Source organism: Mustela nivalis, assembly GCF_964662115.1.
Source record: "Mustela nivalis genome assembly, chromosome: 8".
In the NCBI taxonomy this organism is placed as follows: Eukaryota; Metazoa; Chordata; class Mammalia; order Carnivora; family Mustelidae; genus Mustela; species Mustela nivalis.
The window spans coordinates 4,038,211-4,065,376 of record NC_139027.1 but is presented as its reverse complement, the minus strand read 5'-3'; the positions used below and the strand labels follow the sequence as shown (position 1 = coordinate 4,065,376).

The 27,166-nt window shown below is 47.6% G+C and overlaps 1 protein-coding gene across 2 annotated transcripts in view; it reads right to left on the bottom strand.

The window, feature by feature from the left end:
* RNF144A (ring finger protein 144A) overlaps nt 1–27,166 on the bottom strand; it is a 109,699-nt gene that overhangs the window by 66,993 nt on the left and 15,540 nt on the right. For both annotated transcript variants that reach the window (XM_082744153.1, XM_082744154.1), the window contains exon 2: nt 18,229–18,426. The gene's annotated coding sequence lies outside the window, so the exon portion shown is untranslated. The remainder of the gene's footprint in view (nt 1–18,228; nt 18,427–27,166) is intronic.

Sequence of the window (27,166 nt, the reverse complement as noted above, 5' to 3'; positions counted from 1 at the left end):
ACAGTAGAAAAATGATAAGCCCACAGATCAAGAAAGACAGCAGGGGACCAGGCTTACTTCAAACTCCAAAGCACCACACACACACACACACACACACACACACACACACACCCCTTCAGCTGGCATTACGCTGACCAGTGACCTCACACCATCCCTTTGCTGCCAAGTTCAAAACAACACGCAGGCCAGTTCTTTCTTCAGCAGAAGGAAGTGCACAAACCACTCATGGACGCGCTTCTGGGAACGGGGCCAGGACCTGTGACACTCGCCGGGCACACACCGGGACCCACGTGGGCACAGACGTCACAGGCATGACCATATCTCTGTGGACGAGGACACTTTGGAGGCACGGAGAAGAAATAAATGCCAAGAGCAAGCGAATGGCTCTTCTCACTCCCATCGGCCTGTCCGCACGCCAGCATTGTCTCACGCACACCCAGCAGGAGTCACGACTGCTTTCTCGTCACTTCACAGACTGGGTCAAGTTCCTTTAGCTGTGTGTGTCGGTCCTCACCTTCTAGAACACAAGCCGGCTGCTCTCATCGCCCTGAGGAAGTAGCATCTGGGATCCTGGCCGCCCTCCCCCCCACGCCACTGTTCTAACAAAACAAAAGCAGAGCTTCCCTTCCTGGCCTGTCTTCCATGCCTCAGAAGCAAACCTTCACTAGGTCGCGTTTGCAAAAGTAAGAACGTAAGCCAGACTCGAAGCGCTGCTCTGGAAACTTCTGAGAGGCGTGGATGGGCTTTAAAGGTGTCCTTCCAAAGGTACAGACGTCCACGCGGCACCTCCCAGCCCACCCCAGGGGAGAAACAGAAGGAAATAAAATCAAAGGGTTTCAATGACCAAAAAAACCCCAAACACCGCACAGTTTACATTCCTCCTCCCGTGTTTCCTTGTCATTTTCCCTCGGCCAGACACTACAGGCAACACGTGCGTTTGTAAAGAATAACGGATTCTCAGAATCCTGGAGTGCGAGGTCTGCGGTGGGGTGCCCAGCAAACAAAGGGTCAGAGCAAGGAAATGACAGAGCGGACCGGCTAGGCCCCACGTGAGAGCAGGCACCGAGGTCGGAGACCTATGTCATGCCAGACAAGCCACGCGTGGTCCCAGGGGTCGGGCACCCCACCGGCTGCTCCAGCCACCTACACTTCCCCGGGGTGCGAGCGACCAAATGGACCCTGGGGTCTCCGTGTACTTAACCATCAAACTCCTTCACAGATGTTCTCTGCCCCCGCCCCACCTCCCAGTCCCTCTGCTTCGTTCTACCTTTGCCCCCTGCCCCGGCAGTCGCGAGCGCATCGCAGAGCTGAAGGGGACAGAGCTTGGAAACTTATTCCCAAAGGACAGACACCAGCGCTCCCTAACATTTAATATAAAGTGTCACGTCCTAGCTGCGAGTGTTTCTGCCGAGCAGTCGGGGGGGGACTGCCTGTCCCCCACCACTGTGCGTGCAGACAGAAGTCGCCCTTCTGAGCACACGGGCAAAGGCCACAGCCCCGAGGGGACGCAGGTCGGGCTCCGCTCCCTCACAGCCTCAAGTCCTCAGGGCTCCGGCATGTGTGAGCTCGTGTACATGGAGATTAAGCAGCGCTCACACAAATGCTGCCCGTGACCCTGGCTTACGGCTGGAGGCGGGGGCAGCACAGACCCAGGCCCTGCAGCGCCAGCAGGTGCCAGCCTCGGGTAGGAAGGCCCACTGCGCCCGCAGCCTCAGTGAGCAGAGAACAGGGTTCTGGGTCCTCTACCCCGGCTCACACTGCACGCCCTAGGGGTCTGGAAACAAGGGAAAGAGAATGTTCTGCTGCCAAAACAAAAGCGTTCTGTGAGCATGTGGCTTGCGTGAGTGCTCAGGCCCCCGCAGGTCTGAGACACCCGGACAGCAACCCCACCGCCGAGCACAGCCTTGTCCTCGGGTGAGGCCGTCTCCCCAGCCCTGCACACGAGGCCGGCAAGGAGCGCGCAGCATGCATGTGTCTCCGACTTCGGTGTCCTCAGGCACATGCAGCAGAAGCAGAGAAGCGCTATCAGTGACCCTGCGCCAGGCCCCGCCCTGCACGTCCCCCTGCCCACGTTCCCAGGAACCACTGCCCTACTGGGAAGGATCCTTTGGGAAGTCAATTATGGTCACGGGGTCGCTCCCAGAATAGTGGAGAATAAGGCTGTGGCCTGGCACAGAAGATCCACATCAAAGCGCCACAAACGTGCCCCTATGATTCAGGAAAGGGTCAGCTGCGTGGCGGCTGAAGGCGTGGGTCACAGCTGCCTTCTGCCACTTCCCAGAGCACCTGCTGCTCCACTAGCCACGGGCTTCTGAGGGGGTGTCACACGGGTTACTCTCTCCAGATGTACACTCTCTCCAGTACACACAACTGGATGTTTGAGCCTGGAACTTTCTCTTTAATAGGCTGCTCCACTAAAACTTTTCTTTCCTGGGGCGCCTGGGTGGCTCAGTGGGTTAAGCCGCTGCCTTCGGCTCAGGTCATGGTCCCAGGGTCCTGGGATCGAGCCCCGCATCGGGCTCTCTGCTCAGCAGGGAGCCTGCTTCCCCCTCTCTCTCTGCCTGCCTCTCTGCCTGCTTGTGATCTCTCTCTGTCAAATAAATAAATAAAATCTTTAAAAAAAAAAAAATAAAATAAAACTTTTCTTTCCTTCCAAACCAGGTGATAGCTAGAGGGGTGGGGAATAAGCAAGGAGGGCTTGTCCTCTCTGATGTCCGTTTGTCTGGGCCGTCTCTGTCGCAGCAGTTAGCAAGCCAGCGGGCTTTGTCGTGAAACAGCCCTTTGACGCTCTGGATGTCTGGCCAGCCTTGCGAGGGGCCAACAGGTTAGAGCAGTGAGGACACAAAGGGAAGGCGAGGGCGAGGCTCCGCGGGACACGTTCCAGCACCCCACGGGAGGCGCACTTGACCGCCTTCCATCTGCCACCTCCCAGAACAACGTGACGGGAGCCCTGCGGCGGTCCATACGTTCCCTCCATCCTGACCACCCACTGGAATCCGTTATGGCCTCACGGGGCACTTCCTGGACCAGGGGGCCTCGGCGGCAGCCTCCGCACCCTGAGAGCCCAGTACCAGGCTGCTAAAACCCAGACACACTGGGACCGGGCCGAACGGGGTGGGGTGAGGGGTCGAGACGCCTGCAGCACCGACAGGGTTTGTCGGGTTCAGAGACTGAGGAAGGGGTACAGCACACAGGACGTGTCTTCTCCTCACGGACTTTGCAGGGCTGGTTCTCCGATTATACCCTTAGGGGTGCTCTAGGGTCTCAGAAGATGCCCAGAGCAGAAGCCCCAAACAGTCTCGGTATTTAGAGACATGACAGGGTTACTCGCAAAGCTACCTGGAAAAGCATGTGGTGGACAGCACAGGAGCACCACCCCCTGTGGCCTCCAGGGCACCCTGTGCAGCAGGCAGGCGGGGCCAGGACCACACGTGCCCCGGCCGGCAGACCAGCCCCCCCACCGGCAGACCAGCCGTCGCAGTTACAAGGGGACACAAATGGGGCTTGCGTCTGGGCTGCTCCTTGGCTCAGCAACACTCCCACGCACAGCTGACCTCCAGGGCTCTCTCAAAGCCCAGCAGACGCAAGGCCCTCCTCGCGGAGCTCACAGCGCAGACGCCGTCCAGCAGGTCCGTGACCGCCGCCCCCAGGCCCGGCGCAGGGCGGACGGGGCTGCCGCAGAAGCTCCGGGACGGCGAAGGCGCTTCTGCACCAGACCCGGCGCAGCCGCAGCGTCCTGCAGGCGCCTGACTGAGCGGACGGGGGAGCCGTGGAAAGCCCTCCCGGCCGGCGGTCACGGGCCCTGAGAGCACGAGGTAGCAGCAGGCCAGGCGCAGCGTCTGAAGGGGGCCGCCGAGGCCCGGGAGCCGCGGATGGAGTTCTGCACGGTGTCTTCATGCTTGTCACTTTAGACCCATCACTCCGGAGCCCGAGGGCGGAGAAACCAGCAAGAAGGTGGAACGGCCTCCGAGTCCTCTGTAGCACGTGGACGCTATCCGATGTTAGTACAGCAAGGGAGTGGAAGACACGCGACCGAGCCTTCCAGAAGTGACACGCGGAGTGAGGCCGCACACCGGCCCCGGATGCCGGAGACCCGAAACCAGCCGCTCCGGGACCTGCCTGGAGACCGCGGAGAGACGGAGCGCGCGTCTGTGTACGACCCAGCGGACCGGGACTCCAGAGTCGACGGCGCGCCGGGCTCCGGAGCTCTCGGACACTCCGTCCCCTCCCGCCCGCAAGCGTCGTGCCGCCACCCGTCCAGGTGGTCATGGAGACGGGGAGACAGCGCGCGCCCGGGGGCGGAGAAAACACCAGAGGCCTCGGATGACAGCGGGGACAGGGAGGCTCTGAACACCTCCGACGGCGGCCCGGCCGCCCACCGCTGTGCCAGGTACGCGCGCGCCACACACGGGCACACGGGGGACACGGGGACAGTTACGGAAGCTGTTGTCCTCGGGGATTTACAGGAAAATAAACAGCTCCGCCTGCGCGTCTTACCTCAGGAAAACAGAAACTCGCAATCGGCCAGCCGGCAGCCGAGACTCGGTGGTACCAGACACGTTCTCTGGGTATCAGAGCCCCTTCGCATGTCCTCCGGGCTCTCCGGGAACAGCCATGAGCCGTAACGAGGCTTGCAGGGACCACCTCACTGTCCACGGCCCCGGAGCCCCCACCACCCTGTGGTATTTTTACAGCTTCTTTTGGAACAAGGAGCTGCAGGGATCGTGTCCTCGGAATTTAACTGGTCTTTAGTGCACCCTTTATAGCTGCAAACACAGCCTGTTCCCGCGTGCGGTTGGAGAGGTGGCCGGGAAGGAGCCCTGGAAAGTCACGGCACAGAAATAGCATGTGGCCTGTCTGCTTGAAAGAACCGGTCCCTCTGTGGCCAGCAGGGAGAAGCCAAGTGAGAGCCTGAAGCAGACACAAGACAGGGACGAGACGAGTCCCCGCGACGGGACACTCCTCAGCCTGCTCCGGCCTCCCCAGGAAGCCCACGGCAGGCCCAGGGCTGCGGTTGAGGAGATGCGGCAAGTCTGGCTGGAAACCTGGGGTTCCCCGAGGAAAAGGGCAGGACAGACAGGAGCTGGCATGGAAGAAGTCATTCACGGTGGAAATGTGACCTCAAGTCTTGGTTGACTCCACAGGGAGCGGCTACGCTAGCTGGTTGGAGGAACAAGCTGGTGACGGCAGAGCCCAGAAGGAGCCGTGTAGACCTGCTCCAGCCACCAGCCGAGCCGTGACCCCCTTGGAGCCCCTGGTTTCTCTTCTGCTGAGAGGGAGGGGTTAAAGGCAGAGGAGTGTTGGTGGGCTCTGCCGCTCCCCAGCTCTACCGGAGGACAGGGCGAGGAAGCCTTAGCTAGTGCAGGGTCAGGTGCCCCAAATGTGTTCCAGTCTGAGTTGGCTCTCACTTTTATTTCCATTTATTTTTAAGACATTGGCCTACCATGAGACTTATTTGAAGAAAGGGCCACCACACCACCACCTCCCTGAAATAATTTTGGAAACTGCTACAGCACGTCGCTCCATGACTTCCTTTGAGCTGAAGGTTCTACGAGGTTACATCGAGACACATGGGTGCTGCCGTACAGGGAAACATTCAGGAGGAAAGGCCCATCTGATCAGCCCTAACAGGGTCTGGCACAGTGCCACAGACCTAATAAACACTTTAGAGAATGAAACCCTGGTGGGTCCCAGAAGTTCAATTCCCTGAGGAAAATATGGGACAGAGGGGTTTCTTTTAAAAATCTCTATATACCATTGGCCTTTTCTTTTGTGCCCGGTCATGGTGTGAGCCCCCTTATATACATGTTAATACACTATAGAAAATAAAAGTAGAATGAAATTATAGAACTAAAAAGTCTACAATACCTTGCTGAAAATAACTAGTTTTGACAACGTCCTGTCCTTTCTTTATGTTTATAGTTGGACATTAATGGAGGAAGGAACTTTTCTACTTGCATACAGGTTGGACCTGGATCATTCACTCAGTCCAAACTGACTGACGAACGGGTCTTCACAGTAACACTTGCACATTCTCCACTGACAGTCTGCACGGAGGCACCAGCACCTTCCGGACTGAAGGGTTAGCACCCTCTGGGATATTCCCAATACAGAAATGGGTCTAGGACTCAGGAGACCACACCTTTAGTACCAAAAGAGATGTAATGACCTTAAAACAAAAAGGGGAGACAGCTATTCCTCTCAGGAGGATGAATTATTTCCTATAAAGGTCCCTCACACTAGAAAATAACAAAAGTCCAGTTAAAATATTGAACCAAGAAAAAACACACATAGCTTATAAATTTAAGTTAATCGCAGTGCTCTACAGCTTTGCGTATTTTAAAAACCAAGGAGTTACAATATTTGTCTTATACTTTATGTATAATATATGGTAGAATTTCAGCAGTATCCACCAGGAGAAAAGGAATAGAATGTATAACTGTCCAATTATAAAAGGAAAAAATTACAGTAAGATTACAAAGAAATGAACATGTATTTTTTAAAAAAAGGAAGATGGGTGCCAGGGTGGCTCAGTGGGTTAAGCCTCTGCCTTTAGCTCAGGTCATGATCCCGGGGTCCTGGGATTGAGTCCCGCATCGGGCTCTTTGCTCAGCAGGGAGCCTGCTTACTCCTCTCTCTCTGCCTGCCTCTGCCTACTTGTGATCTTTCTCTCTCTCTCTCTCTCTCTCTCTCTCTCTTTGTCAAATAAATAAATAAAATCTTTAAAAATATATAAATAGATAAATAAATTAAAGGAAGAAAGAAAATAGTATAAAATAACTTGGGAGATGAAATCCAAATATATTAAAGATCATAAGAAATAGATAGGTTATGAACTTGATAGCCAAAAGAAAAAAAAATGATAAAACTGACCTGTAAAGAGAGAGGGAGATGCATAAAACCTTAAGAAATTGGAAAGATTGGAACTCAAAGGGCAGAGAAAAGTGATCCAGGGAAATGCTAACCAAAAGAAAGCTATCACAAAAATCAGCATTTAAACCAAAAAACATAACTAGAAAAAAGAAATCAACTACGTAACAACAAAAGGTCCACTTCATTATTATTAATTATTCTACAAATGTAGAATTTGTATAGCTTCATGGATTTGTATACATTGAATAGCTTCAAAACATAAAAAGCGAAATTGATAGAGTCGCTGAAAAAATGGCAGCTACACCATCAGAGGGAAATTCACTAGACAGTACATGACTCAACAAACATAGAGCATTTGTAACACTATGGGAGATATAAGAAGCATGATCACTGTAAATTTAATAAATACGTAAACCTCATAATCAACAAAGTGAGAATTCATAAACTTCTCGAAACTATACAGAACTTACAAAACCTGAGACCCCACAGGGGCATACAAAAAAATGACCCAGCAAATTTCACATCATAATATCACATGGGCCAGGCATTCCGCACTCAGTGCCGTCAAGACAGACCTCAATGGTGTAGAGAGCCCCCAGCTGTGAGAGCCGGAAAAGACTGCACGACTCATGGGTTCAGAAGAAAGTGCAGAACAATGACAAGAATAGTATTTAGCCAAAGTTGAGACGCCCTTAAAGCAATACTAAGAGACAAACTGATTATCTTAATGCCTCTATTAGAAAAGAAGCCTAAAAGGGGTTGTCGGAGACTTAAGAAGTTAGAAAAGCAACTGCAGAATAAACACAGAGTAGAAGGAAAGACCCATGACAGAGAAAAATGAAAATAAAACACAAATAAATCTAAAGAGACTCAACAAAGCCAAAAGTGTTTTTCTTTGAAAATAATAATAAAACGTACACTCTTTGGCAAGTTGGTCAAGAAAAAAAAGAAAAGAAACTATACATGTAGTGAAACCTAACTAGCAGAGACTTAAATGAGTAACTTTGCACTGATTTTAACTTAAAAAGGGAATATTAAATAGACTCCTAGAAAAATACAATTTAAGAAAACTGTCTCAAAAAGAAAGGAGTTCAGAGAGCCTGGATGGCTCATTCGGATAAGCCTCTGCCTTCCGCTCAGGTCATGATCCTGGGGTCCTGGGATTTGGTCCTGCATCAGGCGCCCTGCTCAGTGGGGAATCTGTTTCTCCCCCCCTCCCCACAACCCTCTGCTTGGTGCTTGCGCTCTCTCTCCCTTTCACTCTCTCTCACAAAAGTAAATAAGTAAAATCTTTAAGAAAAATGAAAGGACTTCAAATAATGTTATAAGCCTTGAAAAAAAACTGAGCAGATAGAAATCTCCCAACAAGGAAAGCGCTAGGTCTTGTTTTCAGTTGAGTGCAACTGAAATTTCAAGATAATTTAAATCATACACAACATCTTGCAAGGAATAGGAACAAAAGGAAAAAAAATAATAAAACTCTTTCACAATCAGACAAAACCAGTTAGAGTAAGTAAAAATATAGGCAGACTCACTCATGAGTAAAGAAAAAAAAAACTTAAAGTAAGACCAAAGAGAATCCAGATGTGTATCAGAATTGTATGTAGGGGAGAAAAGTCATAAAGTTGAATGAGCTGGATTTACCTTAGGAGTATGAGAGACTTTGCCGTTGGAATAACACCTGTAATGCAGCACAGCAAGTGGGAAACAGTGGAAACTACATGGTCATCCTAACAGATGCAGAACAGACTTTGATAAAACTCAATATGCATTTATGATTAAGAACGTAAAACACAGCTCTGCGAAACAGAAGCATACGGGAACTTCCTTAACCTAACAAGAAACATTAAAAAAAAAAAACGATAACATCATTCTTAATTAACTTAGAACATTACTTTAAATAAAAAATCAGGAACAAGGAAAAGACATCTTCTATTATATCAATGCAACATTGTATTAACGGGCCAAACTCGACAGGAAAACAAGAAAAGAGGAAATGAAAAGGAATAAACAATATTTAGTCACACATGACTTTCTATATATGAAGATCTATGGACAAAATATTAGAAATAATGAAGGCTTAGTAAAACGGCTAAATGCAAATGTCAACCACATTACTATCCTCCAGCAAAGATGGAAAAGCAGCCTAGACTAAGGAGCCTAGGACAAAATGTATGTACCTAGCAGAACACAGAAGACGGAAGACCTAGCTACAGAGAAGCATAAAACTACCAAAAATACATTTGTGAAGACAAATGGAAAGACAGTGATAGATACAATGTTCATGAATAAGACTCAGTATGAAAAAAAAAAAACCTAAATTCTTTATAAACTGACATACAGAACTAATGCAATTCAAGCAACACCCAAAAGGTTTTACGTCAACAATGGCTGTCCTCTTGTTTCATAAATTAACTTTAAAATTTCTACAGAACGGCAAAGGTCTGAGTACAGCCAAACATCACTCAGTAAGAGGAAAAAAGGTGAAGGTGCCAAATCTCGAGTCTCAGTAGAGGCTACAGTAATTAAGAGAATGATGGGGCCCCTGGGTGACTCGGTCAGTTAAGCATGTGCCTTCGGCTCAGGTCATGATTTCAAAGTCATGGGATCAAGCCCCGCCTCAGGCTCCCAGCTCAGCGCGGGGGTGGGGGGGTGTCTGCTTCTTCCTCTGCCCCTCCCCCCATTCATACACACACTCTGTCCCTCTGTGTCTCAAGTAAATAAGTAAAATAAAATAATTTTTAAAAAGAGCATGCTGCAGGACGCCTGGGTGGCTCAGTGGGTTAAGCCGCTGCCTTCGGCTCAGGTCATGATCCCAGGGTCCTGGGATCGAGTCCTGCATCGGGCTCCTTGTTCGGCAGGGAACCTGCCTGCCTCTCTCTCTGCCTCGGCCTGTCTCTCTGCCCGCTTGTGTGCTTTCTCTCTCTCTCTTTCTGACAAATAAGTAAATATAAATAAAATCTTAAAAAAAAAAAAAAAGATCATGCTGCACTGTTACAGAGGTGGGGAAATGCAGGAACACGTAAATACAGAAGACCCGGGAAGAAACCCACGCACATACGGAAACCAGAATGCACGACGGAATGCGCATTTCAGATCATTATTACGCAATGAATGGTTCTCAGTAAATTATTTCTCCTATGGATAAAGATCATATTGGATTCCTACATCACACACCAAAATTAACTCCACGTAATGTTAAAACTGGCAAAGGAAAATATAGAAGTAACTTCCGACCTCAAGATACAGAAAAGCGTCTTAAATGAAAGGTCCCAGTGATAAACGGGCAAGGTTGGCACTTTATCAAATCTGCTAAAATCCAGAACGTCTATTTATCAAAAGACACACCTTGTAAAAATAGATGGCGCAAACGGGGAGGTAGTAGTTTAACGCATGAGACGTACATTACTCTTCAGAATATATTCAGGATGTTCTCAATGAGAAGAGCATACCCAATCCAGCAGAAAATGAGGCCAAAGAGAAAAACGGTCTTTTTACAACGAGGAAACAGGTGGTGATTAAGTGTGCAGAAAGCTCTGTGCTCCGGGCACCTTCCGCTCGCTCGACTGTGAGCTGGGCAGAATTTAAGGAGCCCATGAACGCGAGTGATGGGATATGACAGGCAGGGATCTTCCAAGAAACCTATTCAGTGCTGACGATCACACAAACCAGTAAAGTCACTTCGCAAATCACTGCGTTTTCTCCTGAAGTTGGTCATGAATTAGCCTTTCTTCAGGCCCAGAAGCTCCTCTTAACTAAATAATCAAGAAAACAATGCAAAGACCTGGGCCCGAATATCAACAGCCAAATGTTCTAGGCCAGACAGTGAAATCACCCAACGCCCCCTGGCAGAAAGACGCATGGATTGCCGAGTGTCGACACTGTCGAGTACCCAGAATGGGAGGTTGGATAAACTCATCCACAGAGAACCACGCCCGCAGAAACAGCACTGAGCACACACAGGTCTCCTCACAGCCGGAGCCCGTTTCTCAGAGTCAAATTCTACAGGGTTTAGCAAGATACACACCGCCCAGGCTCGCAAGGGAGTGTTAGAAGGTGGGGGGCGGGGGTGTGGGGGGCAAGGGTGGACAGAGCGGGGAGGAGCATTCATAGGATGCCACGGTATTGACATCTTTGCATAGGACCCAGGACATTCCCTACACGTGCTCCGTAACTCGCACACGCGAGGACATCTGTGTATCACATCCTACTCGACACTTCCTTAAAAGCCCTCTTTGGAAGGGTTCCAACGGCTTACCCGGTTTACATTTAAAAAGGTATCTTTTGGGGCGCCTGGGTGGCTCAGTTGGTTAAGCAGCTGACTCTCCATCTCAGCTCAGGTCATGATCTCAGGGTCCGGGGTACAGCCCGGTGTCTTTAGGCTCTGCACTCAGCAAGGAGTCTGCTTGCGATTCTGTCGTTCCATTTCCCTCTGCCCCTCCTCACCCCACCCCTGCCACATGCTTGCTTATGCGCTCTCTTTAAAGTTAATAAATCAATCGTTAAAAGATAAAATAAAGATCAAAAGAGTATCTTTTCATTAGTACTACATTTTTCTAGATGAGTAAACAAAAAACAAAAATTATACTGGTTTTCTCTGGGGAAATCAAAGAGACCATTTAAATTGGTATTTATTATCTTCTCTGTAGTTTTATTTTCATGATTTTACTATGTGTGTGTACTTATTTAAAAATTAAGGAACCAGCTTAGCTGGCAAACTTTCAAAGTGCAAAGTTTGAGGTTAAGAGCAAAGACAGATCCTGGATGGATTCAGAAAGCCCACTGTTGACTCGCCAGCTCTGAACTTCAAGAGAACAGGATAGTCTAGCTGAGCCGGTGGCCAGATCTCTGAATGGAAGTCTTGGAAGATACCCACGCCCTCCCCCACCTCCATCTCCATCACTAGAGATGCAGCTCTGGGCTACAGAGGTCCAGATTCAACACTGGCATCAGCTCTTAACATCTGTGATGTCATGATCCTTAGTATAGAGGACATCCTGCATGTCCTGTCCGCTAACGGAACAAGAATCTTGCTCAGAACGTGCACTTTTGATTTATTCTCTGTTCTATAGAAAACATCTTGAGTCCTTTACAAAAGAAAGAATGTTGTGAAATGTTTTCTCTAGGTTAGCACCCTCTTCAAAGATTATGAAATATTATTTTTCCCCATCTTGAAACAATTTATACACAAAACACCCTGTTTCTGGCTGAACCTCACATTCACTTACCCATACAGTGGAAAAATCACAAAATGTTCCCCATTCCGATTTTTCAAAACCCCACATTGTCTTTGAGCTCCTTGCTGGGGGTTTGAGAAGGTTATATTCTCTGGTGCTCTCTCCAGCTCACACCACGGTGCTGCACAAAGAGGACCCAGAACAAAACTGCACGGTACTGGGTGGTCATCTTGCATGGCCTACACTTCCAGGGATAAATCTCCAAAGCCCCACTGGCACCCCTCCTTGCCTACACACCAACCCTGCCCATCCATGGTCCCAAACTGCAAATAATGCCTGGGATTGCGGTACCTGTGGCCGCCCCCCTCGCTGGGCGTGCTTCCTCACAGGACTCCCATAAAGCACCCGTTCAAGGTCATGTTATTCCTAAGTACATAGATGGGAATGGATCATGTGTCTAAAAAAATGAAACTTCCATATATATGCCAAAAATCACATAATAATCAAATAAAAGCTAGCTTTTTTGATCCACCAATAACTTAATCACTGGATCTTCCTACAAAAGAAAACCTCGGGAAGCCACCTGATCTGTGAGAAAACGAATTACCCCGACATCAGTCATGCAAGGCCCAATTTCTGGGAAGTACATCAATACAGTGGACTAAGGCCGCAGAAACGCTTTAATCGTGCTCATTACTTTTTCTCCTGGGGCACCTTGTTTCAACCAACATACCCAGAAAGAATTTGAAAAAAATATGAATTTTAATGTGCCTTTCCATGTAAAATATCTCAGTGCATGACTCTATTATAACAATGCTTCAATTATATGTTTGTGCTTATTACTTGCATGTTTAGTTTGTTCTAATATCTTAAGAGACAAAGATCCTTTTCACTGCCAAACCAGTCAGCCAGTGAGATGCCCTTTCGATCACCTTCGTATTAAATTCAAATAAATGTGTTGATAGATAGATAGACACTTTTTAAAATACGAGAAATAAATTATGGAACACACTTGTAAAATCAATTATTAAAATCAGTAAAGTCAGAATGAAAATGAGTTGAGGTAATTGAATTATGTCATCCATTTGACAATAAATTATAATGACCCGATACTAATGGTTTCCTCATTGATATTTAATCAAGCAATGTTAAATGTAGCTAAGGTCCTAAGTTATTTATGCAACTCCAAGTACAGGAGACGGTATGAGATTTCTTTGGTAACTTTGTATATGCAGGAGTCTATGAAGCTCTGTTGTTAGGCTTTTAGGAATAACCAAAGAAACTATTATATATATATGTGTGTATATATACACACATATATATATATATATTTATTTATTTATTTATTTAAAGATTTTATTTATTTATTTGACAGGGAGATCACAAGTAGGCAGAGAGGCAGGCAGAGAGAGGGGGAAGCAGGCTCTGATGCGCGGCTTGCCGAAGGCAGAGGCTTAACCCACTGAGCCACCCAGGCGCCCTGAAACTACTACACTTTTAAAATCGGGGGGACGTCCCTTGATTTTGTTAGGTCACGTGATCCAACTTTCCTGTCTGACTCTTCTCGCTGCTTCCAATCTTCTCTTCATATCGGAAGCACAATGGCCCCCAACGAATCTGCCCAGAACACTTTTTTTCTTTTTCTTTTTCTTTTTTTTTTTTTTTTTTTTTTTTAAAGTGAGCACAGGCAGACAGAGTGGAAGGCAGAGTCAGAGGGAGAAGCAGGCTCCCTGCGGAGCAAGGAGCCCGATGCGGGACTCGATCCCAGGACGCTGGGATCATGACCTGACCCGAAGGCAGCTGCTTAACCAACTGAGCCACCCAGGCGTCCCCACTTTTTTTCTTTTTAATCCTATCATTACCTTTCTCAAATTTTAGTGGCTCTCCATCAGCCACGGATTGATTCTGACTCCCAATATGCAGGGTCCAACACAGGTGGCTGCTGAGACCTCTGTCCTCTCTCTCTGTCCCCGCCCCCGCCCCAGAGCCGCGCACGGGGTCTCAGTTCCAGGCATCTTCCCGCCCTCAGCACCCACCCCTCATCACCTCCGTTTTGGAAACCGGAGCTCTACTCGGCCAGCTTGTCAGCATCAGTCAAAGAGAAACATTAAAGCGAAACACCTGCCTCCCTGGTCCCTCCCAGCCCCACGCACGGCCTTGCACGTGACCTATGCCCACGGAGGTGAGCAGCTGACCCGTCCAGAGAGGCCCGCAGTCCCAGGGCTGTGTTCTCTCTCTCTCTCTCTCTCTCTCTGCCGCTTGTACCCTCCAACCCGGCAGATAGAAACCCGGTGCTTGTGGAGGCCAAGGCCAGCCTCACACCGGCCGGCCGGCAGAGCAGCCCAGAGACCAAAGCTGCCCAAAGCTCTCCCACCAACAGAAAAGACACAAAAATAAATAAAAAGAAACTGCAATGGAGTTACACACGGAAAATGTGCTTGTTAGGATTTATCTGAACAGAGCCTTCAGCCATGGAAACTCACAACGGCATCTCTAACTGTTCTCATTTCTAAAAATACCGCCCGTTTAACCCCCGCAGCCACTCTGAAACCGAGAGCACTACTGATGTTTTTGCTGCTAGTTAGTGTTTCAAAGGACCTTTGCCCTAAAGCTTCACTAGCCCAAAGCAGAGGTAACGGGGGGCCTCAGGGTGGGCCCTTCCTGGTGCTGGGTCACGGCCAAGGCCGGGCCGCAGCTGCTCAGCCCAAGACATCTTTTTTCACCAATGACATTCTCCCCTTGACGAGAAAAGCAAACCAGAATTATCTTTCAGATTTAGCTACTTCAATCCCCAAAGTGTGAACTGGGGGGGTGGTTCGTATTCCATGAAGACTGTTTCTCTTTCTAAATCCTAAACATTTAAAAATAGCTCTCTGCTTGGGCTGGAATGTCATGTTCTGGTATTTTGGCCTCTTCAACGTGGCTCTTTTGTGATTCTGAAGCCATTTCACCGCTCCTGGAATTTGTTGGAGACAGACTGGCAAACAGAACGTCCTGGGAGGTGGGTGTGGGCAGGAACACGGGCCAGGCCACCCGGCCCCAGCGCATTTTCTCTAGGGAGCTTCCCTGCCTCCCTCGCACCTGCAGACCCGCTCTCCATCTCCGCGCGGTACACGCACTGCTCAGAAAGATGCCACCACTGGAGAAAGTTTAAGTTTAGGTTAAAAAGCAAAAGGTTGGCAAGCACACAGCCTCCAAGGCACGTGAGGAATGGGAAGAAGCAGCAGCCAATGTCAACGTCCGCATTTCCTCTTTCTTTCCAGGGTGCTGAGGTCCTGCCCACCTGCCCACACCTTCCTCTGCTGCACGAAGCACCGTGCTGCTGGCCGTGTGCTCCCAGCCCCACTCCAGGGGCCAGTCAGCTACATGGGCTTGCCCATCAGGGTTTGCGGGATGGCAGGGGTAGGCCCTGGGAAGTCAGGCAGCGGAAGCCGGGCCTCGCAGGGAGGAATACTGGAGTTTAGGCACCTGCCAGGGCCCCAGATCCCTGGCTCCCTGCACAGCTGCAGCCCAGCTATGGTGACCCTCACCCAGTCCCCCCAGTGACCCTCCTCTGTGCCCCCTCCACCCCTCGTCCGTCCAGTCCAGCCCAGGCTCTTCCTCCCACCCCCCTGCCTCACCATCTGCAGCTCCGCAGGCCCGACTCCCTCCTGCAGACACGGTCGACTCAGGTGACCCACTCACTCTGCACCCTCTGCTCGGCCAAACAAGAATTTGATTCTTGACCTACTGGGTGCCTCTGCTCCCCAGCTGAGCTAAGAAAACACACAATCTCCCTAATAGAGGTTTTGCTTCAGGGGCACTCCCAATGCTACCACGTGACCGCTCTTTCTAGAGGACTTGTCATTCCTTCCCCGGTCTCCCCAAACTCACAACCCCTCCTCCACCATGGCTGCCTCCGCTGGCCACCTTGCTTCCTATTTCGCAAGGAAAATAGAAGCAATCAGAAGAAAACTGCCGAGTGAGCACCACACCTGGGTCCCCACACATCTGTCACTAGCCTACCCTCCCCCACTTACCTGCACGTTTCTTGAAGCAAGAACTGCTTGTACACAGAGGCACCTCTCGCCCGCTCAAGAAATGACTGCCACAGCCCCCCGTCCCACATTATCCATCTTCCACTCTCTACCAACTTGCCGCCAGCCTGTAAGTATAAAGTTACTGCTTCCCACCCAAAATCAATGCTCTCAGCCTTATTTACCCCAGACAGCACCCCATATTCTGCTCCCTTTGTGGCAAAGCTTCTCAAGACGGTTGGCAACAGTATGTCTCCAACTCCTCCCCTCCATCCTTCCCTCGGACTTCACTCCAATGGCACTTCTGGTTCCCAAAGTCACCAGACCCACCTGCCATTTTTCTGTTCTTCCCAAAGCCACCAATGACCTGCCCGGCGCTAACCCAAGAGAACTCTCAGCCCTCATGTCGCCAGACCGTAGCTTCTGACTCCCTGCTTCTGAGATGATCTCACGTGGCTTCCAACATCTCTGGCAGCTCCTGCTTGGTCTCCTTTGCTGCCTCTTCCTTCTCTCTCGCTCTTCATAGAGCTAGAAATGTCCCAGGGCCCAGAGTCCTCACACCTCGCCTTTCCCTGGGATCTCATCTGATCGTGCTCCTTGAAAGACCATCCACAGGCCCAAGACTGCCACTGCGCCCCAGCTCCCATCACAGACCTCACCAGGGGAATGTACAGAACTGTCCACTCACCGTCTGTCCTACAGCCTCCCCGCGTCTCAGCCCGAGCTTCCGACCCTCCTGTAGCCCAGCTTTCTCTCTCCGCAGACTTCCTGTCTCAGTGGGGGACAACTCAGTCGAGTTGCAGCAGCTGAAATCCCTGACGTACTTAGCTGTGACCCTTCCTCTCGCACCCCACACCCGTTCTCCTGGGACATTTTAGGGACTCTATCTTCAAACTAGCCAGAATATGACCACTTTTCACTACTTCCACTGCTACCAGCAGGGCAAGCCACCCTTATCTCTTGTCTGGATTACTGTAACGGATGTCTCTACTGACCTTTACATGGTCTCTTCATCTACCCTCCGCCTCCACCCCTACATCCTGTATCAATACAGAGGCCAAATGAGTCTATCAAAATGGATGCAGGGGCCCCTGGGGTGGCTCAGTCAGTTAAGTGTCTGCATTTGGCTCAGGTCATGATCCCAGGGTCCTGGGGTCACGCCCCTCGTCCCACCTCCTCTGCCACTCACCCTGCTTCTGCTCTGTCAGACAAATAAATAAAATCTTAAAATAAAAATGAAGATAAAATGGAATGCAGAGCTTGTCTCTCCTCTGTTTAATACCCTGCACTGATTTCCCATCATCAAACCTAGAATTCCCCGATGTCTGCAGTGCTAGACAGACACCTCCTGACCAGCCCCCACCCCAACTCGCTTCCCTCGGCTGGTTCCCCTCCAGCCACCCTGCCTCCTTGGTGTTCCTCCAAGACGCAAGGGAACCTCTGCAACTCTAACTGCAGTGCTCTTGTCCCAGACGCCAAGCAGTTAGTTAGCACAACTCCTTAAATCCATGTTCAAATGTCCACTTTTTAATGACACCTTTCTAACCACGCCCTTTAAAACTGCAAGCTACCCCGCCCTCCTAAATTTGGTCTGCTCTTTGTTTTCTCTACGACACGCAGGCCTTGTAACGAAACATGTAATTTCCTTCTTCATGCTGTCAGCTGTCTGTGGTCTCTCCCGGTCCCCGGCCCACTCCGTCCTCCACTCACACCCCCACTCAACTAGGATCCCCAGGAGAGCAGCGGTTTGCATCTGTTGTGTTCACTGTGGGTCCCGAGTTAGAACAGGGCCCAGGAGCACAGCCCTCTGGTTCTCCGTGAATGAATAAATCAGTGAGACCTCGGCCACATTTTCCAGACCTGTTTCCCGACCTACCAGACAAGACCAGCAAGCTCAACCTCACAGCTTGTTAAAAGCAGTAAATGAGACCCATGTGGAAATCTTCATAAAATATTCATTACTATAACAGCTGAACATAATATGTTGAGAAACATCCTTAAAATTAATTCAGGAGCAGTGTAGTAGGAAATTGCTTACATGATGTAGCTTAAGAGGTACAGAAAAATCTACCCAGGCAGGGTGACAGTCTCCCCGGTGGCCGAGATTCTACTAAGACATAAACGAAGGTTTTTAAGCCTTCATTTTCCAATTTCAAAATTACCTCCGAGAAGTCCTGAGGGGAGGGGAGGAGCTGTCTTCGGCCAAAATCCCGGGGCCCCGACGGGCTTCCGCGCTTTCAGCTGGTTCCTCCCTTCATGGCCGAATGTCCATGCGGAGCCGTGGGAGGTGGTCTCGGGCACCGGGGTCCCTCCAGACCTGGGGACCAGGAGCGTACCAGACTCAGACGAGGGCTGGGCACCTGGGGAACAAGAGGAGAGCACAGGAGCTCAGAGAACAGGTTGCAGGAGGAGGAAGCAAGACCCACCAGGCTGACTCCCAGCCACGCCAGCCCCGGCCTCTCGCATCTCCAAGCCAGGAGGGACGGCGAGACGGACGGACCCACCAAACTCTGTCCGGAATCAAACACAGGAGAAGGATCGCGGTTCACGGACAGGTCTGTGGGGTAAGCAGCCCAATTCCACCCAGAAGTGAACAGATAAGTCCACCCACACAGATCATTCTCAGATAATAAACTATCCCTCGGCTTGAGCCTTCTGGCCACTCCCTTTCCAGTCACAGCCACCAGAGTTCTCCCGATTGGATTCCTACAGGGACAGACTCAGGTCCGAGGAAAAGCGAAGAATAAGACAAGATGATGTTCATTGTAATCCCTAAGGCAACCGCTCAGAAAGTAATCCAAAAACATATTTTAAAAAATGAATAATGGAGGGACGCCTGGGTAGCTCAGTGGGTTAAAGCCTCTGCTTTCAGCTCAGGTCATGATCTCAGGGTCCTGGGATTGAGTCCCACATCGGGCTCTCTGCTCAGCAGGTGGCCTGCTTCCTCCTCCTCTCTCTGCCTGTCTCTCTGCCTGCTTGTGATCTCTGTCAGTCAAATAAATAAATAAAATCTTTACAATTAAAAAAAAAAGGAATTCAAAGACCTAAATAAATGGAAAGACATCCTGTGCATGAGGGTCAGACGACAATGTTCTTAAGACAGCAACACTCCCTGATCTGATCTTTGGATTCAGTGTCCTGTCCACTCAAACCCCAGGTTCTCTTTTTTTGTTGTTAGTTTAAAATTGACAAGCTGATTCTAAAATTCATATGGGAATGCAAGAGACTTTGAATAGCCAAAAGATCCTTGAAAGAGAAGGAAAGTTGGAGTCATACTTCCTGACGTTAAAAAAAAAAAAAAAAAAAAGCCAAAGTAATCAAGATGGTGTGGCCTTGGCATAGGGACAGACACATGACACATGACAGTCTAGAAATAAACCCATACATCAACAGGGAACTGGTTGTTGACAAGAATGTCATGGCATTTTAAAGGGTAAGTGACGGTCTTTTCGGCACCTGGAATGAATCACAAGACAAACTTTATACCTCTCACAAAAAATTAACCCACAACAGGCCTGACCTCAATGTAAGAGTGAAAATCATAAAACTCTTCAAAGAAAACATAGGAGTTAAATCCTTGTGGCCTTACATTAGGCACCAGTGTCTTAGGTATGTTGTCAAAAGCACACACAATTAAAAAAAAAAAAAAAGAGAGAAGAAAAGAAATTTTAAAATTTCAGGTGTCAAAAAAACATCATTGATAAAGTTAAAAAAAAACAACTCGCAGAAGAGAAGAAAATACATACAAAACCTCCAACTGACAGGGACCTAGTATCTATCCAGATTACATAAAGGACCAACTCAACGCAAGAGTAATGAAGAGACAAATAACCCAAATAAAAAATGGGCAAAACGTCTGAAGAGACATTTCCCTAAGGAAGATACTGAAATGTCCAATAAGCACATAAAACTTTCACCATTTGATTCACACATAGTTTGTACGTTAGAGGTACTGTATACTGTGCTCTTATAATAAAGTAACGTAAAGGAAAGGACACGTTAAGAAAATCATTAAGGAAGAGAAAGTACGTTGACAGAACTGTACTGGATTTATTAAACGAAATCTGTGTATAAGTGGACCACGCGTTTCAAACCCGTGTTGCCTGAGGGTCAGCTGTACTTTAAAAATGGTCAGTTGTACCTCGTGAAACTATTAATAAAAAACAAACAGCAGGGGCGCCTGGGGGACTCAGTTGGTAGAACATTTGGCTGTTCATCTTGGGGCCATGAGTTCGGTTCCCACATCAGGTGTAAAGATTGCTGAAATAAATACACTTAGAAACAAACAAGCAAACATCAACGGGAAGAAGCTGGAGTAAGGCAAGGTCGCCCCTGGTCTCGCACGCTCCTCTCAAGTGCGGTGCCTGCTCAGGAACGTAACACCAACGTCTGAACTTGGCTTATTTTTAGGCGTGTCTGCTCAGGGAGTAAAGAACAAAATCAATTCCGTCTTTCTGGTCACTTCAAAGAGGGGCATCGGAGAGCAGCAAATGTTTAAATGTGACGAGACATGAGACACGCCCCGGTGCCTAGACCCACAGCTACTCCTTCCTCGCTGCTCTGTGGCTAAAAGGACAAGCGTTCTCACGCGCAGCCTGAGCCCTGCATTGCTCAGGACCCGGCTCCTGGCTGGGAAGCCTCCCCGGGAAGGTGGGGGAGGGGGTTCCACCTGCCCCCGGCATCGCCTGGCACAGGCCCAGCCTCTTCACCTGTGGAAAGGGGCCCCTCTTTGATCCTGACACATCAAGATACTGACTCCAGAAAACCTGACCGCATTTTTTGCAAATTTATTCTCTGCCTTTACTTGGCAATAAATTCAGACCCTTCCAACAAAACACAATACAATACAGTCTCTGACTGGCTATTTGCGCCACTTCCCCCAGGGAAGAAGAGCTGGGCGACAGAATTAGCATCTTGAGCAGGAAAGAGAAGCTCTCTGCTCAGCTGGCGCATGGGCCACAGGAGACTTTTCTAGCTGCCTTTTAAAAAGATGTATAAAGGGAAGCCACCTGCAGAGCTCTGGACACAGAGGGGTGTGCCGGGAGCCCGTGTGGCTTTCAGGCTGTTGGCAGGTTGCAAAGACCCTTGACCCCTCCTTTCCAGAGCCCCAGGGCCAGGGAGCTGCCCACTCCTGCGCTGCCCCAGCCCAACAACTGGGCTGGAGCTAATGTGTGGCAGCGCTTCCCGCCGGGCCTTTTCCATCCATGTGGAGTAAGAGCGGCGGCGGCAGCCTGCAGCCACGGCCCGCCGGCCTGGGTACCAGGCGCTGCTCTTAGCACTGGCCGGCCTCTGAAGCCGCAGGGCATGTGAGCGGTCAGTCCCTGTCCTGACATTTCCCCACAAGCCCCGCTATTGTTAGAGTGCAGCTCTGCAGAGCGCCAGGAATGCACAGATGGCGGTGGAGCCCAAGCCCAGTGGTCCGCGCTCGGCTATCAACCTTCTCTGCCCTCCTCCAGCCACTGAGATCCCGGGGAGGAGTGACACGAAAATGGATGGAATGTGGGGCGCCTGGCTGGCTCAGTCAGAGAAGCATGCGACTCTCGATGGGCTTGATGTCAGGGTCGTGAGTTCGAGCCCTGTGTTGGGAGTGGAGATTACAAAAAAAAAAAAAAAAGGCCTTTCAAAGTAAACCTCAAAACTAAAGAAGAAAAAAGATGCCATCAGACCAGCAATGATTGAAAATTCAACACGGCTGGATAAAAGTCAATACTGTTGAGTGTGGTGTAATAGGAAATTTCATGTATTGTTTTAGGAGTATAATAATGGGTGCCATTTTTAAAATGACTTGGAAATAGATCCAAATATAAAACATACCGGGGCACTTGATGGCTCAGTTGGTTAAGGCTCTGACTTCATTTCAGCTCTGACTCATGACCTCAGGGTGGTGGAATTGAGCCCCACATCGGGCTCTTCCCTGGGCATGAAGTCTGCTTGAGATTCTCTCCCGCTGCCCCTCCCCCTGCTCACTCTCTCTCTCTCTCTCAAATAAATACATAAATCTTTAAATATATATATTTTAAAAATGCACACCTTTGGCCCACACGTGCCACCCTATTTATTCTACAGATAGACTGTCAAAAATATCTCCTATGTATGTAAAAACATAGTCTTGGTAGCATTCTTTGAAAGAGAAAACACTGAAAAGCTACTTAAATGTACAGCAAGAGGGACAAAGTGAATAAATAACATGGTGTCATCCACGCGAGTCCAGAATGAGCCAGCCCTGCATGGGTTGGAATGAAAAGATGTCTAGGACATAACGGCAAATAAAAAGACATAGTACAAGACAGTTTATACAATAATCCAATATGTGAATATAAATTTAAGTAATACATTCACACATAATTTTTCTAGAAGAATGTAGGAAAAGGGAAAACCCACTGATAATCATTTTAGACTAAAGGGAATTTTACTTTTCATTTTATTCCCAACTGAACTTTTTTTTTAATTTCTGCATTTATAACTCTAAGGCTTTAGAGATAAAGATTTTTTTTTTTTTTGAGCTAAAGATTTTTGATATAGTATATTGCCCATGAAATAATACACACTGAGGAAAAAAAATTTTTTTTGTTTGGTCTCACAAAAGATCACATTAAGTGCAAAATATTGCAATTCTGAATTAAAATCCCGCAAAAATGCCCCCTTGCTTTGCATTCTCATGTCTCTGAAGTAAATCCTCAGTGTGGGGCCTGTTCTCACATCTAAACTAGGACTGGTTAGTGAAGACTCCTCCTCCTCCTCCTTGTCTCTCTCTCCTCTCCATGATGAACACACTTTTAGATTTGGTGTCTAATGATGACCAGGCACCAGCACAGAACTTTGCTCATGAAGATAAAGCTCCCCACTTCTCCCCCAATCTTTCAGTTTCCACATTGAGGACTTCTTTTAGCTGCTGCCCAATGTGCAAGTTTCTATTCCCCAAGTCAACACAGTTCTATGCATTTCAGCCTGAGCAGCCACGATAAGTGGAGGTTTTCACATATGCGATTCGTTTGACTTTAATATGAATAGAGGTCTTGTCCGGAGTCAAGAAAGCAATCTCTGTCTACAGGCGTTGTACACTAATGGTCGTGCACGCTGGGGGACAGAGGGCACCACGGGCTTCCCTTTAGAGCTGTCCTGCAGTTAGTTGTTCCACATTTGTCTTCTCTGGGGGAAAATGAAATACTTTCTCCAGTAATGAAGACATTTGTGAAATTAGCTATGGAACAAATTCATTGGCTCATTGACTATCAATTAATTAAATGAGTTGTTTTTTTAATTCTCTTGCTGTGATAAAAGGCATTTGGCTAATTCCACCATCACTCCTGATTCTGAGAAATGACTCATAAAAAAATAAAGCTGATTCTTAGCTTTAAACCTGCTCACACAAAGAGCTGACTGATTTACCCAACTGGATACTGAATTAGGCACAAAACAAGAAGCTTGTTAAAGCAGAAGTATTACCGAAGGGGAGCGGGGAAAGATTGAAATGGTGAGATAAAGCATACACCAACTTTAAAGAACTTGGAAAGTAATCCCTTTGACTATATAGTTTGAAGGTAGATTTTATGTGCTGATAAGGGGGAAAAAATCTCCAGATCAAGTAGAAAAAAGCAATATGCAGTATTTCCCACTTACAAAGGGAGGTAAGGGGGCAGGTGGGCAAGTATATGGAAGAAACTGATTAGAGGCTAAAGGCCTGCGGCAGCAGAAAGAATTGCATCGCACTGTGAAAGTTTTTGTACTGCTAGATTTTTTAATTTTTAATGTAATATATATTTTTTATTGACATGAAATTCACATGACATAAAATTAACCATTTTAAAGTAAACGATTCAGTGGCATGGATTACATTCACAATGAGCAATCAGCACCTCTAGTTCCAAAACACTTCCATTTCCCCGAAACAAAACACATCACTCATTAAACAGGGATTGCCCACCCCACCCCCCACCACCCAGTTCCTGAAAAACAGCAATCTGCATTCCGTCTCTATGGTTTTACCTATTCTGGATATTTCATAGAAACGGGATAACACACTAAGTCACCTTTTGTGTGTGGCTTCTTTTGTACTTCACTTTTAAAGACTATCAGTTACATCGAATATTTCCTGGAAATATTCTATCCAAGTCACTCATTGTAATTTTTTTTCAAAAATATTTGAAGGCCTAATATCTGTAAACCAATTATATCATGGCCCATAGATGATAGAGAAATGAAACAATCCATGCAAAGATTATCCAGATAATCATTTTCTGCTTACTAGGGCAAAGGTTATCAGTAGACTGAAAATTCTGAACACACAATGGCTAGTGAATATCCTGCAAGCTATTGTAAGTCATCAAGAAGAAAATATTGGAGCCAAAGCTGGAAGGGACTGGAGGGCTCATTACATTTTACTTACAGGTTAGAAAGTCAAAGCCTACATGCACAGAATTGGCCTGCTTCATGCTATAGAGAGAGCCTATGTCCACTACTATGGTGAGGCCTCCACAGGGCTCATAAGTGGACAAGAGCAAGGAAGAAGAGCACACATGGGTATAAAATGCAGGGTGGGAGGGGCCCCTGGGTGGCTCAGTGGGTTAAAGCCTCTGCCTTCAGCTCAGGTCATGATCTCAGGGTCCTGGGATCGAGCCCCACATCAGGCTTTCTGCTCATCGGGGAGCCTGCCTCCCTCCCTCTCTGTGCCTATCTCTCTGCCTACTTGTGATCTCTGTCTGTGAAATAAATAAATAAAAATCTTTTTTTTTTTTTAATAAATAAAAATCTTAAAAAAAAAAAATAGGGTGGAAGCTACAGGTTTCAGCACCAACAGGTAGCACGGGGAAGCTAATTGGTCATATCCTCATCAGAAAATGCTGGACAAACCGACAACCCAGCCCTTCAAGTCACCATCAGAAAATGGGTCACAGGGCAATCCAACCCCCCAAATCTGGAGAGAGGTGAGACAGAGAATGATAGCCAAGACCCATTCATGAGGAGGAGAATCTACCAGGGCCACACGTGGGAGGAACACTTGTGTGGTAGTTTGCAGGAGTTGCTGGAGCCACAGCCTTGAGGGCACCCCTACATGTTCATGGGTTTGACACCCCCCGTTCCCAGGGAATCCCACATGAGGGTCTCATAGCAAAGAGCCAAGAAAACCCCATTCCCAGTTGGGCCGGGGGAAGAGTAACCAAATGAAAGATGCCTAGAACGGTTCACAGGGCACAGACTCATCCTGCAGGCCTCTCCTAACCTGAGGAAGGGCAGTGGCCTGACTCTAGCCCTGCATCCTCCTCGGCTCACGCAAGGAGAAACAAAATAGTTCAGAAACTCTGGAGAGGGCTGGGTACAGAGGCCTGCTGGGAGACAGAAGTTTCATCCTTCTGATGAAGAGAATACAGATATACCCCCCCTCAACTTACCGCCCATGAAGGGGCTCCCATACAATCACAGTGATTGACAGAGATCTGCAAGAGATGGGCACAACTCAACAAGAAGAAAATGCTAAAGACCACAGGGCCCTAGAGGAACTGAAGCCTTGGGCACCTCCATATTCAGCACAAAATGAACGTAATTCCGCTCCTAGCCAGATGATCCTAAAACTGCACCCTAATGGCTCTTTACCTTAGTTCCTAGACCAAATACCAACAACAACAAAAAATCCACACAGCATGCCAAAAGAAAAATCAGAATCTGAAAGGACAACAAGCATCACAACACAACTGAGAGAGGACACATACACTGGAATTATCAGACAATTTACAATAATCATGATGAACATTTAAAGGTGCTAATGAAAAAGTAGAAAAAACGCAAGAACACATGGGTTCTATCAGCAGAGAGATGGAATTTTAAAGAACGAACCAAGGAAAATGGTAGAATAAAAACCCTACTGAAGAATGAAGAATGCCAGGGAGCCTGGGTGGCTCAGGTCATGGTCCCAGAGTCCTGGGATCAAGCTCCACATCGGGCTCTCTGCTTGGCAGGGAGCCTGATTCCCTTTCTCTCTCTCTCTGCCTACTTGTGATCTCTGTCTGTCAAATAAATAAATAAATAATCTTAAAAAAAAAAAAAAAAAAGGAATGAAGAATGCTTTTGTCAGGCTCACCAGAATACTGAGCACACCTGATGGAAAAAGCAGTGAGCCTGAAAAGAGTTCAACAGAAAGCTCCCAAACTAAAAGACCAACAGAACAGAACATCCAAGAACTGTAGGATAATTTCAAAATACATAACATATGCATAATGGGAATGCTAGAATAAGAGAGAACAGGGGGATTTTTTTTTTTTTTTGAAGTGAGAATCATGGTTGAGAATGTTCCAAAATCAATGACAGACATCAAACTGTGGATTCAGGAAGCTCAGAGAACATAAATCAGAATAAATAACAAAAGAAAAAGAAAAAGTACACCTACTCATACAGCGGTGAGTTGGAAAAATTGAAGACAGAGTTCAATTCTTTAAAAAAGCCAGAGCAGGGAGAGGTGGAGGGTTGAACACTGTACCAAGACAGGAGCAAGAAAAAGAATCAGGTCTTATTTCCCTTCAGAAACCATACAAGCAAGAAGAGAGCAAAGTGAAATAGTTAAAAACTGAAAGAAAAATACCAACCTAAAATTCTATTTCCAGCAAAACTATCCTTCAAAACTGAGATAGAAAAACACTCTCAGATAAGCAAAAACTGAGGCAATGTGTTACCAGCTGTTCTGCACTGCAAGAAATATTAAAAGTTCTTCAGAGAGAAGAAAAGCGATTTGTCAAAAATGCAGATCAACGTAAACACAGGAAAAGAAAGAAGGAACAAATGAAGTTAAAATAAAATATTTTGGGGGCACTTGGCTGCCCCCAAGTAGGAAGAGAATGGGACTTTTGATCTCAAGGTCATGGGGTTCAAGCCCCGTGTTGATTGTAGAGATCATTATAAATAAATGAATGAATAAATAAATAAACTTCGAAAAATGAAATAAATACTTTATTTTTCTTATTTTTAATTGATCTAAAAGAAAATTGTTTAAACACTAACAACAGCAATGTATTGGGTAATTATAGCATATGGATAAGAGAAATGAGCAAAATCATAAGGGAACAGAGAGAAGACCCCACAATACTGTCTAAAGATAACATCATTACATAT